Source organism: Eptatretus burgeri, chromosome 4 (assembly GCF_056783735.1).
Source record: "Eptatretus burgeri isolate ZD-2024b chromosome 4, Ebu_testis_v1, whole genome shotgun sequence".
NCBI classification, from domain to species: domain Eukaryota; kingdom Metazoa; phylum Chordata; class Myxini; order Myxiniformes; family Myxinidae; genus Eptatretus; species Eptatretus burgeri.
Window position 1 is genome coordinate 107,508,828 of NC_140964.1, and position 19,190 is coordinate 107,528,017.

The 19,190-nt window shown below is 44.7% G+C and overlaps 1 long non-coding RNA gene across 2 annotated transcripts; it reads right to left on the bottom strand.

The window, feature by feature from the left end:
- Nucleotides 1-1,793: 1,793 nt before the first annotated feature.
- On the bottom strand, nt 1,794-18,862 carry LOC147028857 (uncharacterized). Of its 2 annotated transcripts, XR_015057739.1 has the most exons (4): nt 11,889-18,862; nt 11,321-11,397; nt 9,517-9,620; nt 1,794-2,953 (listed from the first exon to the last, which is right to left on the bottom strand). It is a non-coding gene; the product is annotated as an uncharacterized LOC147028857 (long non-coding RNA). The 2 variants fall into 2 exon arrangements; XR_015057738.1 differs by lacking the exon at nt 9,517-9,620.
- Nucleotides 18,863-19,190: the final 328 nt, after the last annotated feature.

Consider the following 19,190-nt stretch of genomic DNA (forward strand, 5'->3'; position numbering starts at 1 on the left):
AGTGAGAGAAGGTGTAGAAGGAGAGCGTACACCAGACAGACTTGACGAGGTGCTGCCAGGTTTTGGAGACAAGTTTAAAAGTTCATTCTTGCGGTTGAACAGATGTTGTTTTCTGTTTTTTTCTTCTTCTGAGAATGGACACATACTTGTTGCGGGCTATGTGGAACAATCTTTGGTTAGATTTGCCTTCCAGGAAGGGAAGGCTCAATGTTTGAACTCAACTGCCTCACCACAGGATTCTGTGTACCAGGGGCAAGTTGATAGGTATGATAACTACTGACGAGATGGTATAAATCTGTGCATCAGGGAAAGCAAGCTTGTGTGGAAGGATTCTCAAGCAGTATTAATATCAGGAGAGGTGGAAATGAAGGACTTGTCTTGACATAAGAGGGCAGCTTGCAGTACCTGCCAGTCACCTTGAGTGAACTGCCACATTATTGTACAGCGCTCTCTGGCTATAGCCAGGGAGATGTTAACTCTCACCAGCACTTGATCAGATGAACCTATCGGGGTAGAAGAAGAACAGGAGACTCACGGATCGCATTTGTAGGACAATTTGTCATGATCAAGTCCAGAAGGTAGGACGTGCCATTGAGAGAAATCAGTGTCAGAAAGTTCACTGATTGGGTGAGGCTCATATTTGTACACTGCATTACACTTGATTTTGTGCTGTACTGCTTACAGGCAAGCACTCTCGCTATAAAAACATCATTCAAGGTAATTATTGAAGAGGGTAATTGAGTAACTGGTGTCCCTGTTGACAAAGCCACAGTTTCAAACTCAGTCATTAAATTTACAATAAGAAGGAAAATACAATCTATCTTACAATGGAAATCAATGATTTTTTTCCCCTCTCAACATGTAGCCAATGTGGTGTGTGGATTCTCAGAGTGCTGCCGAGAGCATCTAAAATCCCAAAGCTTCCGGTGTCCTTAAGCAGGACCACATGCGTTGTGGCTTCTCGCTCGCTGCATCTGGGAAAGTATGTACCCATTCTCTTGATTTCTGGATCCCCCCTTTCAAAAAATCCTGGATCCACCACTGGAGTGTAAAGTGATAGGGGAGAACAGGAATTCGTGCTCAGCAGTGTTTATGCTGAAGAAGTGGGATTAGTGTATTTAATGACCAATGCATCAGGGGCATGTTCCGTTAGCAAGTAGCTCGCTTCATTCAAAATGCTCAATCTGGCACCGCAACGGAATGGAGTGCTCGGCCCATTGATTAACGACATGGCGGCATTCAGTGTAAACAATGCTACCGTGGAACTCAAGAAGCCGAGTGTTGCCTTCATGGTTAAGGTGGCTGGCTTAAGCTCTTTGGGTGCTGAGTTTGAGCACCTGTCACCCGTTGAAATAACACCAGGTGGATTGACTCAGCCTGTCCATCCTTCCAAGGTTGGCAAAATGAGTACCAGCTTACTGGTAACAGGAGCACTGACTGCATCAGTGGCACAGCTGTGCTTCCACAAATAATGCAACCAGCAGCCACAAGCTGCATACAAAACAAAAAGAAGCAGAATTTGAGCAAATGCTGTCCAGGACGTCGTTTTCTGTTTTACTTAAGCCTCTTGGACAACAACTTCCCCAAACAAATTTATTGTGTTCGCAGTGGCTACAGAGTACTAGGAAGAGGAAAAGAAACAAAGAAATGGGGAGTCAGAAGGAGGAGCCCCCCCCCACCCCCCATCAAGCTTGTTGATGCACGTACAGTGGTCTCCAAAAGTATTCATCGCCTCCCAATAATGCCACGTACGAATGAATTACGAATGATGTAGAAACAATTTTTCCAAATGAACTTTTTTATTCATGATCAAACTAAACACTGTTCTAGTTGAAGGAGGTTACATGTCAGGAATACCAACTAAAAACATTAGCAAATCAAAACTCACTGGTTGCAAAAGTGTTGTCGTGCCCAGGCGGTTTGCTCCTACCGGGGTGGAGAGCCAAACGATTTCTCGTGGAGGCTCACAGCCGAGATGCTGGGAGATTATGATGCGCGTAGGAAAGAAACAGCTCGGTGCTTCACCAGGACGGTAGCACACAGGATGGAGGACAAGGGTTTATTACTCGAACCCATGACAAATAGACAACATAAGCAACTTCACTAAATATGGGGTTTAATAAAAATAAATCAAATATTTACAATGGTGATAATTATTCAAAATGGGACAGCAATGAAAATGGAGCGTGGGGGGAAACGAAATCTAATTTTGAGGGGCCTCCACACAGACAAATATAGAATAAGTAAAAGAAAAATCCCTCCTTTATTCCAGCACTTAGCTGTGTGCCCAGAGATGAGTTTCTGGAAGCTTGAAGGTCACCAAACCGCTTCATCACTGCGTAGGAAAATGTGCCCAAAATGGCGCCCCGCAGCCGCTCTCTGGGCGGGAAAACGTACAGGAGGTAATTTGGGCGTCGATACGCAACACCAGGGCTCAGAATTCGTCGATCGCACTTGCCGACGCTGCTGAACTTTGCAGAATGCCGCTGTCTCCCTCTCCGATGGCACAACACGAGGCTGCGAGGCACGGTCACACATGGCCCAGCCAACAGTCAATGGCCAGCGTCTTGCTCCTTCACGCGAGCCAATTTACCTTAGCACGAACACAAGAATCGTACAGCCTTCTTCACCGTGTCGAGGGAAAGCCAGCCGTAATGCCCTTTCTTCCACCCAACGAGCCTGCCTCTCTCACTTCTGTACGTCTCTTTCTCGTGTTCCACTCCAAACCTGCGTCTCAATTGCCTTTTTTGGCACCCAACGCGATGCTCTCCTACTGCGGTTCTCACTCTCCTCCACTCTCCGACGCCACGCCCATCAATCATCCACTCTGGGGGCATCGTTTGCTAGTTGTCCCCCTGGAGGCAGGGTTTCTTGCCTGCTTGGACGTGCAGCTCAGTTGTTGTTGGTTAAAGGACGTGATCCATTTTTATCGCTGGTCTTGAAATGCAAAAACCTAGGAAAGGTCAAAGGGGGCAATCACATACTGGGGGAAATTATCCTTAATCCCTATTGATTTAACACAGCACCAACCCTCGTGTGGTGACATGTAACAATGAAGCTCACAGTTTCCCAACTTATTTCACATCAAAATGTCTCCTACACGTCCATGGACCAAACTACTCTATACACTCCTATCTTTCTTATGAAATTCGTCCATCTATCCCACAAACATAACAACATTCAGCTCCTTAGGTCAGAACTTGGTGGAAGTACCCTTTACAGCAATGACTGCGATACGTCTATTTTTGGGTCAGTCTCTACCAGCTCTGTAGAGTGAGATGGTGAAATCTTTGCCAATTCTCCACATGAAAATTGCTCTAGATCTGTCTAGTTTGATAGGGATCGTCGATGGACTGCAATCTTCAAGTCTCGCCATAAATGTTCAATTGAGTTCAAGTCAGGACTTTGACCGGGCCACTCAAGAACGTTTATTTTATTCTTATTCAGCCACTCCAGTTTGTCGTTAACTTTGTGCTTCGGATCATTGTCCTGCTGAAATGTGAATCTCCCACCCTGATTCAGATTCATGGCTGACTCAATCAGCTTTTCATCAAGGATTCTCCTGTACTTTGTACCGTCCATTGTCCTTTCTACCCTGACAAGCTTGCCAGTCCCTGCTGATGAAAAGCAGCCCCATAACATGATGCAGCCACCACCATGCTTGACAGTAGGGATGGTGTTGATTGGGTGTTGTGCACTGTTAGGCTTGTGCCAGATGCAACGCTTTTAATTTGGACAAAAAAGTTCAAGTTTTTCCCTGGTCTGACAACAAAACTTTTTTTTGCATACATTGTCGAGGCTCGTATGAAAGCTAAAACAACGCACAGCAAAGGGGGGGGGCATGAGACAAGAGGGGTGGGAGAGGGGAGACCAAAACAGTGGGGAACAGAGACATTAGGAGGTCTGTGGAAGGGAGAGGGATGGGATGGGGATGTCTAAGATGATTTTGGGGGATGTCTAACATTCTAATGTCAATGTCTAATGTCTATGGGGGGATGTCTAAGATTTTCTCCACATGCCTGCAGTATCACTAAGATGCTTTTTTTCAAACTCCATATGAGCTTTTAGATGTCTTTTTCAGTAATGGCTTCTTTCATGTCACCTGTCTATCGAGGCCATCTTTGTGAATGGAATGGGATATTGTTGATTGATGAACACTGACCCACACCTTGTACATCGAGCCTCACCAGATCTTTTGAAGTCGTTGTTGGATTTACAGTGACATCCCGAACCAGTTTCCTGCTTGCCCGGGTGCTGAGTTTGGGTGGGCGACCTGATCTGGGTAGAGTCTGGGTGGTGTGATATGTCTTCTACTTCTTAATGATGGATTTCACCGTACTTAAAGGGATAATGAGTGACTTTGAAATCTTCTTATAACCCTCTCCTGAATGATGCTTCTCCACCACTTTGGCTGATTTCTTTGTAATGCTCCTTGGTCTTCATGTTTGCCTTGTTGGTTGACCAAGTGAGTTTCACCTTAAAACTCCAAAGAGAAGTAGTGGAGCTTACTTTTTAAGTTAAACCACTGATTACATACAGGTGAAATATCCAAATGAAACCATACAAACGAAATCTATTACACTTATTTTGTAACCATTCAAACAAATAATTTGCTCCTGAAGTGATTTTGGGTTAATTCGGGAAAGGGATTGAAAACTTTTGCAACTGAAAATCATCTGATTTCCTCTGTTAATCAAACGTATTCACGTTTTATCTGTATTTTTTGAGCTACATCACTTTGGAGTAGTTTGTGAAGATTCTGCATATCTGTATATTAAGTTTGATTTGAAAGCATCATGAACATAGAACAGCCACTTGGTAGAGAGCAAGCCTACGTCAAGCTTATTAGTTTATGTTTTGTATCCTCCTGATAGGCCGGATCTGGATTTGGACATGAACTAAAATTTCATCAGTTTGTTCTTGTCACCTTACCAACTCATGCACCAAGTTTTGTTCGAATCCGTCCATAATTTTTAGCCACGTCGCGTTGCGGACGATGGCTCTAAGAGAGCTCCGAATTGTTCTTCTTGTTCTTGTTCTTGTTCTTGTTCTTCTTCTTCTGGTGAAGACAAAACTTTTATGACGCGGCTCTTGGACACATTTGTCCTTGTTTTGAGATATCGTGTAATATATTGTTTGATCCCTATCACTCAGTGCTGAAGAATCATTTAAAAAATTCTCAGATCCAGATCTGGATTCAGATCTTCACCAAAGGCGAACCGATTCTTCCTTGAAAGATAATCAACCTTCCTACCAGGTTTTGTCCGAATCCGTTCTCAACTTTTTTGAGATTTCCTGCTATATGTTGTTTTTGGCCTGATCTATCAATAATGAAAAAAAAAAATCGCTGAAATTTTTTTGGATCTGGATCCGGATTTGGATATTCACCAAAATCGAATCATTTTGTCCATGTCACATACCCAAGCACTCCACGTAATTTTGTCCAAATCAGGTCAGGTCAGCTATGGGAACATGCGCCAGAGAAGTGCATCACTGCGTCCACATTCTACCGGTACTCCAGGGACCTCCATCTGGCCATCCCCCAGGGAGATGCCTGGCCAAGCCCCATCTCCTTGAGATGCTGATCAAACTGATGCAACCATGAGGCACGTGGTCGGCCCATTGACGTCCTCCACTCACGAGACTCCCTCGCTGAGAGAATCTGGTGAGCAGGATCAGTGTCAGGAAAACGAGCCACATGGCCATACAACCGCAGCTGATGCTCACACACTATACAGGTAACACATCTTATTTGAGGCTCCCTCAGCAACCACTTGTTGGACACTAAGTCCAATCAATGATCGCCAAGGATTCTAAGATGAGACCTGCTAGCAAGGGAATTAAGATTGCATCTCAGATCCATGGTCAGAGTCTAAGTCTCACATCCGTAGAGCAAGATTGGAAGCACCAAGGACCTGAAGATTTGGACTTTTGTTCTCCTGCACAGGTACCGAGAGTGCCACACCCCATGATACAGTGAATGCATGACTCCCAAGGCCCGAGTCAAACGTCTATTGACCTTTGACTCACAGCCGGCAGAGACATGAATATCACTGCCAAGGAAAGTGAATCTCTCTGTGACCTCAATATCCTCGCCACGAACAAGTCCAGACAAGATAGCAGCATCCAAGATGTCATTGAAAGGCTGGATCTTAGTTTTGATCCAGGAAACCCATAATCCCATTGGCTCTGACTCCTCATTCAGCACATCGAGGGCCCACAAAAGGATCTCCAGTCTCCGCAAAGATGACTGCCACATCTGCAAAATCAAGGTCAGATATATTGACATTTCCAAACGATCCACCACAGCTTGATCTGTCTGACATCCTCCCCAGAATCCAGTCCATACAAGTGCTGAAAAGTGTGGCAGCCTGTACACACCCCTGACAAACTCCATTAACAACTGGAAATAAGATAGAGATGGTATCACCAAATCTCACAGCACTCAGTACCAGAGTATAGTTCAGACATCAGATTGATCAGTTTTGGTGGCACCCCTCAAAGACCAAGAATCCTCCAGAGGGCATCCCGATTCACTAAAACAAACGCTTTGAAGAGATCAACATAGGCTGCAAGCATCCCCTGCCAAATCTCTCATCTGCGTTCGGAGAGGACCCGAGGCAAGGACATCGTCAATCGTTGACCTCTTTGGTGTAAAGCCTGACTGCTCTGGGAGCTGGTGCACAAGCAGATGGTGGCGAAACCCATCAATAATTATCCGAGCAAAGACCTTCCCCGGCACTGAGAGCAGCATCACCCCTCGGTAGTTGCAGTCTTGGCGATCACCCTACCCTTTCCATGGAGGCACAACAAAGCCCCTGTTCCAGTCAGTTGGGATGATGCCTGTGTTCCAGGCAGAGCACAGAACTGCATGCAATGACATGAGTTCAGCATTTCCACCAGCCATGACAAGTTCAGCAAGGATGTCTCAGATCCCATAAGCTTTACCCCATTTCAACCCGTACACCACAGCCTGTGTTTCCACAAACGAAGGTGGATCACAGTTGATTAGAGCATCAGCAATAGGGACAGTAACACCCGTGACAACCAACTCAACAGCTGTTGGATCAGCCTGGTACAACCGCTCAAAGCAACTGGTCCAGCATGCCTTCACTTCAGACTCCTCTGTCAAGAGTCCACCACCCTCCGCTCTGACTGTAGCACACCGATGGACGGGCTTGAAAGAACGCAATGTACAAATTCCCCTGTAAGCAAAATAATCACTTGACCACAGATGATGCTCTACACCCTGACAGATTTCTCTTACATAGACCTCCTTGTCCACCCTCAGCGCATATGCAGTTTTACGCCTCAGCTCCCTGAACAGCTCAACCCTCTCATTCGGCCTGGCCCTACAACTCTGGTGAATGGTATCCAGTGACCCTTGAGAGACAAAATTATTTTTTGCCCTGCGGTGAGTTCTAAGACATCCACCAGAAACATCAAAGATGGTGTTCTTGAAATCAGGATATTATAAGGAACTTACAAGGAAATCTTTGCACAGGAGGAGGCCATTCAGCCCATCATGCCTGCACCACACCAATAACAGATTTAATAAATCTGTAAATACCCCTTCGCTTCTTGTGCAGCCTTTTGGCTGCTGCACTGGTACTCATTTCACCAATCTTGGAAGTATGACAGGCTGAGTCAACCCCCTGGTGTTAACTCATCGGAAAACGGGGCTTGAACTCAGGATCCCAAGCCACCACCCTAACCGCAAAGTCAACACAAGGTTGCAACGGGCCTTCACAACTCTTCAGGATTTTCCAAAGCACTCAGACCCCCCAAATCCCCACTTAGCCTGTTTGCAAACTCCTCAGCTACCCTCTCATCCCTGAGCTTGCCAACATCCAGCCTATGCTGGGATGTACCATTTTCTTGGATTTAAGCTGCAACTTCAGAGTTGCTACCACAAGCCTGTGGTCGGTATTGAGGAACTGAGCACTCCGGTGGACCCTGCAATTCTGGATCATCCTCCAGTGACCATCAAGGAGGACATGATCAATCTCCTTTGCCACACCACCAGCGTTGCAATATTAAGTCCAGCAATGTGCCTGTGGATTCTGAAACCATGAAACAGCCACCCTGAGTCCATGACTTCCTGCAAAGTCAAGGAACTTAGTGCTTTTCAGGTTTACAGTTCCAGACCCATGGGGACCAATACACGTCTCCTCACCATCCCTATCAGTTCCAGTCGATGCCTTGAAATCCCCCAAGACTAGAAGAGTATCTCGCCTGGGGCACTGATCAACCACAGATTCGAGCATGGCATAGAATGCATCCTTCACGGTGAGATCACTCGCCTCAGTTGGAGTATATACAGAGACCAGAGGAACTACACAAGAGGAGTGACGAATCCTTCATCTCATAGTATGCTCGTTGACCAGTGTTTCCTCGTTTACCATTGGAATCAGTTTATTGGACACAGCTACAGCAATTCCTTGGGCATGGTAACCATCAGAGCAACCAGAGCAATAGTAGATATAACCATCCGCCATGATCTCACCACTCTCCGGTCTCCGAACCTCAGAGAGTGCTACAATACCGATGTTCAAATGCTTGAGCTCAGATGATAAGAGAGACAGGTGATCATCCTCTCTTGGGGTAGGACATTCCAGGCAACTACCTGAAGGGACCACCTCCGGTTCACCCAAGGAGACCACCATCTGGTGGATGACACCTCAGCACCACCCTGACACGCACTACCACAATCTGACTTAGGAAACTTGCCCGTGGTTTTCCTCCTTTCATCAAAGAGTGGGGATTCCGAAGGCTTTGCCCAAATCCCGTTATCCGGTGAGCTGCCATGTGGAGGGCAGCTGCACAGGAGGTACTCGCATGGAGGGGGTTTTCAATTTTCTTTATGGTTTTCTTGTGTTTTGCCGAGTGAAGGGTTTTTCCGGTGGCTGCAGTGCAAATCCTGCCACCAACCTCCTAATAAAAAGGAACCCAACTGCAGGAGGACGTCCGCAGACACAGTTGGGCACTAGATATGGATGGCCGTTGGCTCAAAAGGAGCTCCTCCACCCTTTGACAGGTTTTGTTTTTAATCCTGCTGGGTGTCCATATCCCAACACCCTCCTCACCAGAAAACCTGGTGGGGGAGACGGTTTAGTCGCCGACAACCCGGCCATGGAACAGGTTAGTACAAGTTTACATGATACTTCTCACAAGTCACAGATCTGATCTGGCCTGACCTGACAATAATCTGTCCACAACCTCTTGGGATATCCTGTTCAACAAAAAGCAAACAGACAAACAAACAGACAGACAGCAGTGTCAACATAACCTCCGTCCACCTTCGGTGGTGGAGGTTATAAGCTCAATTGGGATCAAAATGTGAAAACTTTGGAGGGGGTGAATACTTTTGTAGACCACTGTGAACCACTGTGCATTTGGGGGAGTTGTTTGGAAGGGGTTTGCGTGTTTGTAAATTTTTAAGAATTAGAATGAAAAGTCGAAGTAACAATTAAAGGATGAAATGCACATTTCAATTGTATTATGTGTGTACATTACAGAGGTATGCCGATGAATATTCCATTGGTTGTAGTAGTGTTTTGAATCCGACTACGGTGGCTGTCTTAATGAACACCATCTGCAGTGTTGGCCTCTTGTTTTATCTGTACAAACAGATCGGTGAATCTTCAATCATACAAATAGCATCATAATTGATCTGTGGGAAAATGTCAAATTTAAACTTTCAATGCACAAGGAAGGTAAATGTTTGGCACAACACTATCCCATGTGCTATATAATCCTGTCTATTATTTCCACCTTGTATCCCAATAAGGTGGTCTATTACTGGTGCAATTTTCTTTGGACCTTTCATTTTATATACAGGGCGAGGCATCAATGGATGTGCCGTCCTACAGAAGGACATTGAGCTGGAGGACACCTTCGCCAACACTGGTTGGTGAACGTTAAAGATCTTATGATGTCTTTAATGAAATGTCAGCGAGTTTTCACTGGGACCCTCAAAAGATTCCTGTCCTGAATGATTGTGGGGAAATTGATGGCAAATTTCCCAACACAACCTTTTCCAAGAGACTGCTTCAGCAACACCGATGCTCTGCAAAGAGAATGGTACATTCATGACGATGATCCCATCACACCACTAACCCCACCCTTGTCAAATATGGTTAATGATAATTTTTCAGAGAATAGAACATGATAGTGCAGCTGTCATCACTAAAACAACAGAATGTCTTCACTAAAGTTTGCTGCAAGTTTGCAATGAACTTAAGGAAAATGAACGCCTTCCTGAAACAAAAAAAACTGTGCAATTTTTCACTGTCCGCACAAAGGTGTCCCCAAAAAGGTGTCACTGTCCTCACAAAGGTGAGTCACTTGTTAGTTAAGTTGGTTAAGGCTTGTTGCATTGTCCTCTTTGGTGCGAGTTCGATTTCCATGGCTGCTCAGTAGAAATTTCAACACTGCAACAAAGTCGAGTGATAACTTGTCCAGGATTAATTACAGCCATTGAAATGTTCACTACTTGTTGGGAGTACCCTAATGCTCAGTCAAATCCCCTCAATAGAAAGGTTGGTCATCTACCGACCTTTATGTGATATGGATATCACGCACACGCACACACGCACATGCACACGCACACACGCACGCTTCTACTTTTACCAATAGATGCAAAACTCCAGTAAAAGTTCTCTTATGGCCCCAAAACAAAAACAAACAACATATATTTATGACGGCACTCGCAACCCAATAATATCATTTTTAACTTACCCTGTACATTGACATGCCCCAGATAAGACCTTCCCATCGGTGTAAAGAAGCAAACAAACCAGATACGGTGTCTTTCTCTGAGAAGTCTGCCTGAATGTTCGTAATGACGGCATCATTTTTGCGATCGCAGACATGCATTAAATAAATCACCAAGCTTGCCATGTTGACAAGAGGTAATCCCACAAGGTTCAAAGTCCATTCGCTGGCAGCGATGGTACAAGGTTTGGGTAGAATGCTCCCGTCTATCAACCTTCAGGCCTTGCACCGATCTACGCAGCCTTAGGAGTTTGCAGTGCGGGGAGATTATTTTTGGGTGATATGATCAGAAAGTTCTCCAACTCTTTCATTGTACAGAAGCACCCCTTTCTCGCTCGAGTGCTTCCAAGTATTTTTGGCTTCTTTTAGAAGCTTTGTGATCCATTTTCGGTAACAAACCTTATCTCGTACACACGATATACATTTGGCTGACCAGATTATACCCATTCCTCAGAGTTTCTGTGCATGTGCGAAGAGCATTCTGGGGGCAGATTACGTCATTTCAAAAGTTATGTATTGGATAAAAGTTTAACAGGATGCCCACCTTAAAGCACTTGCATCAACTGCTTCCATCTTGGTTCTCGTACACATTGGTACAATTGGAGGAATTCATGCAAATACCTGGACAGAAGATCCACAGTGATTCAGCTTCATGAATAAGCCACCCTTGTACTTCCCATCACTTATTGGATGAACGAAAATTCTGGTATCCCTTTGATTTTATGGCACATCTGCAGTTAGTTGTTAGCATCACCCTCGCTCATCCCCACATACCATACTATATATGGTACTGCTGAAGCAATTTCAAGTCAAAAAAAAAAATATATATATATATATATATATATATGCTGAGTAGTTTGCCATTGAGTGCCGAAGCAAAGCAGCAATGGGACTCACTCACACAGCATTGAGGGAAATGCAACGAGGCCTCATTACCCCCATCAGATACTGAACTACACCATGTTAAAACTAATAATATCTCTGATGTACCATATTCTTCACACAGAGAACTGCCAAAGTAGCTTCCTGAGCAAGGGTGGTTTGTTGTTGCCTTCCCAACAGTAGTTATGGCAGGAATTTGGAATGTGTTCATGGTACCGGTGATAGCTCACCTACTCTTCATGAAGGATATCGTTGGATCTTTAACATCCACCAACTAATACGGGCAGACAGGACTCCCAGTTCAATGTCCATCTGAGAGGCAAGCACGCACATTGATGAATCACCCTGCCTGTGAAACACCGGGATGACAGTTTATAGCTGGGTCGGGATTCAAACCCAGGCTTGACAGCATGGAGGCGATTGTGCGTACCTCATGGCCATCCTATCAGCCCCTCAGTTGGCCGCAGGTTCAAGCAATTTCTCTATCCATAGTAACACTGTCGTGAACCTCAGTGGCAAATGTTGACATGAGGCAGCTGTTCTCGCTTTCCCGCTTTTCCTTCTCCCAACCATCCAGTCAGCACAGAGTCCCTTCCCCCCTCCATAACCACCCTCCACGAGCCCTCCCTCATGCCCCCAGCCTCGGGCTCCTCGTGGCTCCTCTGTGTCTGTAAGGAAATGGTGGAAAAGCTTTGGCACAGCAAGCGGGCGAAAAGTGTGTTTGTAGATAGCCTTGCTTGCCAAGATCTCGTTGTTCCGACCTGTGGGCTATGAATTAGAAGGTGATTTCAACATGACTGGGGGAGAAGTATTTAAAATGGAGCTCCTATAACTTCCGAGCAGAAAATGTTTTAACATCATTGTTATGGTTATAACAGAACAACGATCCAGAGGACCAAATTATCTCCGGTTCTCATTTGCAGTGCAAGCAAAACGACAGAATCTTGAGCCAGTAATCCAATGTTTTAGATTAACCCGGTGAGTAAAAAAATTCATCCACAAGGTTTCAATGGAGACTCTCCAACTGCACTGATTTGTTCCAAAACTTGAGTCAGAACTGGGTCACCAAAGGGTTAATCACTATACAAGTTCATTCATATTAACTTGCAAAAATGAAAGTTGACCAAGAAATGCAGATCAGCATAATCAGAAGGAGCCAAATGAGGATGATGTAAGTTATGGAAGATGACGAGAGGTGATGATGAGCTGCCACCTTGTAGAACGACAACGAATAAGGTGAATCCACAGGTGAGAGAAAAGGTGGGTAGAGGTGAGCTAATGGCTTATATTTCGAGTAGTTGACAAAGAGTTGGATAGTGAATGAATATGCATCACGGGTGGAGCCAGGAAACATAGGGGAGATGCCTGGGAGGGCAGCCGGCAAGAGGAGGTGAGAGATGGGGGTAAGGGGGAGAAACGAAGAGGCCACCCATCTGCCTTTGGAGGAACAATAACAGGCTCTGCGCCTAGGATTCTTGATGAGCAGTGTTATGATCCTCAGACCTTGAGGCTCCAGTGTTCAAGTATGCAAAAGTCTCTGCCCACGTAGTGTATGTAGCGACGAGTGAGTGTCTGACAATTTCGAGAGAAAGACTTGGCCTGACGGAATAGGCTAAACATAAGCCTGGCTTTAGAGATCACATTTCATAGTCTGCCCAGGACAGGTAATGCCTGATGAAAGGTGCAAGAGATCGATAATTAATAGTTTACTTCTTCCAGAGGTTCATTCAATAATGCCTCTGCAACACCTGGCTGCGATTTGCGTCATTTCTGGAGCCGCTGCTATGCTCATGCTCATGCAGTTTCCCCTTGTCGATCAGAGCAGGAATTTCGAATTTGCTAATGGTCTGCACAAAATGCCTTCTCTTTTGGAAAGACACTGTGGGATCTTTACCCAATGAACGTGAACCGAAAAGTGGGGTTAAGTAATTGGTTCACTTCTGTCTGTCTCTCTGTCGACAGACTTCAGTTTATGATCGACGAACAGCTTGATTTAAATTGAATGTTGTATTTTGAATGCGAATCGGAGCATGAATCGGAAAATGAGCCTGTAGTTTAGCAGTACTTTGGCTCTGAATTCGTCCAGATCACACATATGTAGAGAGGAGTGGGATTAAAAAAAGTTTTTTTTTGTTTTTTTTTACTGTGCCTGCCTGGCAGTCAAACAAAATTGAAAATCATTCCAAACAGGAAGCTTATTGTTTTTTTAATGACGTCATAAAGGACACAAACAAGCACGAATATCGAATGTAACATGGTAAATAAGGCGGTGGAAAGAGACGCTGCATCAACGGTGGTAGACATCCGAAATATTTTTTTCTACAACCTTTAAAATATTAATTTTATTTCAATGTAATTACATTCTTGAACACAAATCGACTTTTTACCGCTTTCAACTCCATGCCGTTTAGCAGTACTTGAACAAAATATTACGTCATCTTGACCAATCAAATTTGCTGCTCGTAGACCCCACCCATCTCATAGTTCCTCAAGACCGTGTGGGGTAAGGTGTTCTATGAACTGTCTAATCAACACCTACAAGTGAATGCTAATCTATGGGACAGCCATTTAATTGTCTTGTACATTAAGGGGGTGTTAGGTGAGCCATTTAATTGTCTTGTACATTAAGGGGGTGTTAGGTGAGCCATTTAATTGTCTTGTACATTAAGGGGGTGTTAGGTGAGCCATTTAATTGTCTTGTACATTAAGGGGGTGTTAGGTGAGCCATTTAATTGTCTTGTACATTAAGGGGGTGTTAGGTGAGCCATTTAATTGTCTTGTACATTAAGGGGGTGTTAGGTGAGCAGTTCCAGCTGAAGTGCATCTATTTTAAACACGAGTGCATGCCCGTAGGTGCGTGTCCGTTCGTGAGTGGGTACGTATGGGCACGTGCGTGCCCATACGTGCAAAAATAAAAAATAAAAAAAACTTTCAAACCGCGTGCCAGAAACAACAACCACACAGGCCGTTCCTTCGCTCTCACATGCCCATACGTGCAAAAAATAAAAAATAAAAATAAAAAAACTTTAAAACCGCGTGCCAGAAACAACAACCACACAGGCCGTTCCTTCACTTTCGCGTGCCCGTACGTGCGTGGCTGTACGTGCAAAAAAAAAACAAAACAAAAAAAAAACTTTCAAACCTTGGGAAACAGCTGTTTCCCTTGGTGGAAGGGAAGGGAAAGGAAACTTTCCCTTGGTGCGTGTCCGAACGTGCAAAAAAAATATATATGTTTCAAACCGCGTGCCAGAAACAACAACTACACAGGCCATTCCTTCACTTTCGCGTGCCCGTACGTACGTTCCCGTACGTGCAAAAAAAAACAAAAAACTTTCAAACCTTGGGAAACAGCTGTTTCCCTTGGTGGAAGGGAAAGGAAAGGAAACTTTCCCTTGGTGCGTGTCCGTCCGTACGTGCAAAAAAAAAAAAACAACTTTCAAACCGCGTGCCAGAAACAACAACCACACAGGCCATTCCTTCACTTTCGCGTGCCCGTACGTGCTGCCCGTACGTGCAAAAAAAAAAAGCAAAAAAAAACTTTCAAACCTTGGGAAACAGCTGTTTCCCTTGGTGGAAGGGAAGGGAAGGGAAACTTTCCCTTGGTGCGTGTCCGTACATGCAAAAAAAAAAAAACTTTCAAACCGCGTGCCAGAAACAACAACCACACAGGCCGTTCCTTCACTTTCGCATGCCCGTACGTGCAAAAAAAAAAAACCAAACAAAAAAACATTTTCAAACCTTGGGAAACAGCTATTTCTCTTGGTGGAAGGGAAGGGAAGGGAAACTTTCCCTTGGTGCGTGGCTGTACGTGCAAAAAATTAAATTAAAAATAACTTTCAAACCGCGTGCCAGAAACAACAACCACACAGGCCGTTCTTTCACTCTCGCATGCCCGTACGTGCGTGGCTGTACGTGCAAAAAAACCTTTCAAACCTTGGGATACAGCTGTTTCCCTTGGTGGAAGGGAAGGGAAGGGAAACTTTCCCTTGGTGCGTGGCTGTACGTGCAAAAATAAAAAAACAAAAAAAAAACTTTCAAACCGCGTGCCAGAAACAACAACCACATTGGCCGTTCCTTCACGCTCACATGCCCGTACATGCTGGGCCGTACGTGCAAAAAAAAACAAAACAAAAAAAACTTTCAAAACTTGGTAAACAGCTATTTCCCTTGGGAAAAGTCAAACCTTGGGATTAATTAATAATTTGAACAATTAATTGAAACCTTGGGAAAAGACAGCTTTCAAACCTTGGGAAACACTTGGGAAACAGCTGAAACGGATGAAGAAGAACGATATCAAACCTTGAAAAGGCACATACTCAGGTGCCCAGCATCAATTGTGACGTCATATCAAATGAAGAAGAAGAATTGTGACGTCAATCATGCAAAAAAATTATAAAATAAATAAATAAAAGAAGAATTGTGACGTCAATCGTGACGTCAGAGAACTATGTCCTGTTATTGGTTGATAAATAAATGGCCGTAACTTGGGAACCACTTGTCCGATTAATATCAAACCTTGATAAGGCACAGACTCGGGTCCCCTGCAATATACCTGGCAAGTTTCAATTAGATCGGACAAGTGGTTCTCGAGAAACGGCGGTCGCAGACACACATACAGACAGACAAGCCGGGAGGAGCCATGGGTGGTCACTACATAATTAGATACTAGTCATACAGTTTTTGACGGATTGGGCTGAAAATTTTTGACAAAGAGGTTGATTATCGTGCGCATAAAAGCCTGGAAGCCGATTTTTGATTTTCGATTTTTTTTTTTTTTTAGGATTTTTCAAACTTTCAAAGTCCCGTTGCTAGGCAACGGTGGTGTCCATAGAAACTGTGCACAAAAGCATAGAACTAGATCCTGGTATGAACCGACCTGTCAAGTTTCATCGAAATCGGTTGACAACTCTGGCCTCCAGAGCTTTGCATTACATACAGACAAGCCGGAAGGCGACATGGGTGGTCGCGACATAATTGCATACTTGTCATAGTTTTTGACTGATCGGGCTGAAAGTTTTTGAAAAAGAGCTTGATTATAGTGCATATAAAACCTGGAAGCACATTTTTGATTTTCGAAAAACTAAATTTTTTAGGATTTTTCGAAAATTTCAAAGTCCTGTTGCCTGGCAACGGTGGTGTCTATAGCAACAGTGCTCAAAAGCGTAGAACTAGATCCTGGTATGAACCGACCAGTCAAGTTTCATCAAAATCGGTTGACCCCTCTGGCCTCCAGAGCTGTCCATTACATACAAACAAACAAACAAGCCGGAAGTCGACGAGGGATCCGCTAGGATCGAAGCGTTGGATACGATGCTTTTCATTCTGACCGATCCACCGACGAAGATTCATTGCCATGACGTGTTGGTTCACATACACTTGTTCCTCTGCCTGGCAAAATTTTTCCTATTGCGTATTTTGCCAACTGGCACTCCTCATAAAAAATGATGGTAAATAGACACCCTATATTTGAAGGACAACCATTTGAAAAATAAAACCTAAATAAAAAATCGGCTCAAGTAACATTTTCTCAATATCTCGAAGTGTTTAATTTCGAAGTCTCGTTTCTCCACATTCAAAACTGTAGGACAAGTATTGAAAATAGTGAACATGGTTTTTCGGCCGCTGCTAGCAACGGGTGGTTGCTTAGCAACGAAACTCAAGCGCGCACACTCCCAGCACATATGGCACCTGTTCACCAAGTTTCTTCGAAATTGGTTTGCTGGTTTGTACTGTGGAGCTTCGCGTTGTAGACATGCACACACGCACGCACACACACACACACACACACACACACACACACACACACACACACACACACACACACACACACACACACACACACACACACACACACACAGAGATATCCGTGCCCGTAGGTGCGTGCCCGTACGTGCGTGGCCGTACATGCAATAAAAATAAAAAATAAATTAATTGCGACGTCAGAGCACCGTGTCCTGTCATTGGTTGATAAATAAATGGCCGTAACTTGGGATCCGCTTGTCCGATTAATACTCCAAGTGGCCCAGATTTTAGGGATCAAACCCGTCTTGTTTCCCAAAACCCACAGATCCGGTGATAGTATCGTGAAAACCCGCATTGGATGGAAAGTACGATCGATTTAAACACGTCATGGTTCCCTTCCACTCCACACTCACAAGGATTCACACACACACTGACACACCTGAACCTGAAGACGTGTGTTCCGTTACTAAGCAGGTAGCGAGTGCTTGCCAAGCCAGCTGTTCCTTCTCAACAAGTTTGAATGGAGTGCTTAAGTCACTTGGTGAGCGCTCCACAATAAACTGGGGAACGCAGAACAGTCCATGGGGGTGAGAACTCAGAATGAGTATTTCATCATTTGTGTCCATGTATCACACACAAAAACACATTTTCAAACGGATATTCAAAGACAAACACAAAATAAATGAAAGGAGAGAAGATACAAAGACAAACAAGTTGGCACACACAAAGAACACACAGGTGAGCAGAAAGTCAGAACACAGCCAATAAAGCTCCATCTGAACCCCCCTACCGGCTAGGAAATAGATATATACCCCCCCCTACATCCTAGGAAAGAGGAGGAGGGTCTTCAACTCGTCCCACCATCACCGGGGAAGATGAGGAAGCACCACCACTCGATAACAAGACGAGGATGGAGGGATAGTGAAACTGTGCTCCACAAGACTTGGCTCACCCAAGAAGGCAGGAAACAAAAGTGGGACTGAGAAGGTGTGAAGATACCTGGACGGTTTACAAAGGAACGAGCCAATCAATTCCCGAGTCCCGGAAAGGTGCATCGAGCAAGAGAGCTCGACACCAAGTGATTGCTCCTTCCAGTGCTTTATATAGTCGCTAGAACGGGTTGAGCACGTGATCCGGTGCTTCCTCAGACGTCCCCGCTGCTGGTGACGTCACAGATCACGTGGTCGTGATGCGTGTGCGGCTTTTAACGTCACTGGAGACATGGTTCTCTTGCTGGAGTGCGAACATATATTATGACGTCACAAGACATGGTTCTCTTGCTGGAGTGCGAACGTATATTATCACGTCACAAGATATGGTTCTCTTGCTGCAGTGCGAACCGGATTATGACGTCATGCTATTTTTCACACACTCAACATTGGTAAAGCTTTAATTTACCTGTGCGGGCCCGTAGGTGCATGCCCGTATGTGCGTGGGTGGTCCTGGTCCGATCTACCCCTGAACAACCCCTCGTCCGAACTAATTGAAACTTGCCAAGAATATTGCTGAGGACCTGAGGATGTGCCTTTTCAAGGTTTGATATTAATCGGACAAGCGGTTCCCAAGTTACGGCCATTTATTTACCAACCAATGACAGGACACGGTGCTATGACATCCCTATTGACATCACAATTATTATTATTATTTTTATTCTTTTTTTTTTGCACGTACAGCCACGCGCGTACGGCCACGCACGTACGGGCAAGCACCTACGGGCCCGCACTAGTAAATTAAAGCTTTACCAATTTTTCACACAGTTAACATCGGTAAAGCTTTAATTTACTAGTGCA